Consider the following 1,808-nt stretch of genomic DNA (forward strand, 5'->3'; position numbering starts at 1 on the left):
ATGGGACTGTTTAGATCATTAATCTGATCCTGATTTAATTTTAGTACCTGGTATCTGTCTAGAAAATTGTCCATTTTGTCTAGATTTTCAAGTTTTGTTGAGTATAGCCTTTTGCAGTAGGATCTGATGATGCTTTGGATCTCCTTAGATTCTGTTGTTATGTGTCCTCTTTCATTTCTGATTATGTTAATTAGGGTGCTGTCCCTGTGCCCTCTAGTGAGTCTGGCTAAGGGTTTATCTACCTTGATGATTTTCTCAAAGAATCAACTCCTGCTTTGGTGGATTCTTTGAACAGTTCTTTTTCTTTCCACTTGGTTGATTTCAGCCCTAAATTTGATTNTTTCCTGCCATCTACTCCTCTTGGATGAATTTGCTTCCTTTTGTTCTAGAGATTTTAGGTGTGCTGTCAGGCTGCTAGTGTAAGCTTTCTCTAGTTTCTTTTCAGAGGCACTCAAGAGCTATGAGTTTTCCCCTTAAGAATGCTTTTATTGTGTAAAGTTTGGGTATGTTGTGGCTTCATTTTCATTAAACTCTAAAAAGTCTTTAATCTCTTTCTTTATTTCTTCCCTGACCAAGTTATCATTGAGTAGTGTTGTTCAGCTTCCACATGAATGTTGGTTTTCTATTATTTATGGTGTTATTGAAGATCCTTAGTCTGTGGTAATCTGATAGTATGTATGGGATAATTTCAATATTTTTGTGCCTGTTGAGGCCTGCTTGGTGAACAATAATATGATCAACTTTGGAGAAGGTACCATGAGGTTCTGAGAAGATGGTGTATCATTTTGTTTTAAGATAAAATGTTCTGTAGATATGTGTTAAATCCATGTGTTTCATAACTTCTGTTAACTTAAATGTGTCTCTGTTTAGTTTCTGTTTCCAGGATCTGTCCATTGATGAGAGTGGGTTGTTGAAGCCTCCCACTATTATTGTGTGAGGTGCAATATGTGCTTTGAGCTTAACTAAAGTTTCCTTAATGAATGTGGATGCCCTTGCACTTGGAACATAGTATTTAGAATTGAGTGTTCATCTTGGAAGTTTTTACCTTTGATGAGTATGAAGTGCCCCTCCTTGTCTTTTTTGATAACTTTGGGTTGGAAGTTGATTTTATTCGATATTAGAATAGCTACTTCAGCTTGTTTCTTTGGACTGTTTGCTTGGAAAATTATTTTCTAGCCTTTTACTCTTAGGTAGTCCCTGAGTTGGGTTTCATGTATGCAGCAAAACGTTGGGTCCTGTTTAGGTAGCCAGTCTGTTAGTCTATGTCATTTTATTGGGAAATTGAGTCCATTGATATTAAGTGATATTAAGGAAAAGTAATTGTTGCTTCTTGTTATTTTTGTTGTTAGAGTTTGGGTTCTGTTCTTGCGACTGTCTTCTTTTAGGTTTGTTGAAGGATTACTTTCTTGCTTTTCTCTAGGGCATAATTTCCATCCTTGTGTTGGAGTTATCCCTTTATTATCCTTTGAAGGGCTGGATTCATGGAAAGATATTTGTGTATTTGGTTTTTTCATAGAATACTTTGGTTTCTCCATCTAAGGTAATTGAGAGTTTTGCTGGGTATATTAGCCTGGGCTGGCCTTTGTGTTCTCTTAATGTCTGTATAACATCTGTCCATGATCTTCTGGCTTTTATAGTCTCTGGTGAGAAGACTGGAGTAATTCTAATAGGCCTGCCTTTATATGTTACTTGACCTTTTTCNCTNNCTGCTTTTAATATTCTGTCTTTATTTAGTGCATTTGTTGTTCTGACTATTATGTGTCAGGAGGAATTTCTTTTCTGGTCCAATATATTTGGAGTTCTGTAGG

The sequence above is a fragment of the Mus pahari genome, chromosome 8, assembly GCF_900095145.1.
Source record: "Mus pahari chromosome 8, PAHARI_EIJ_v1.1, whole genome shotgun sequence".
NCBI lineage: Eukaryota > Metazoa > Chordata > Mammalia > Rodentia > Muridae > Mus > Mus pahari.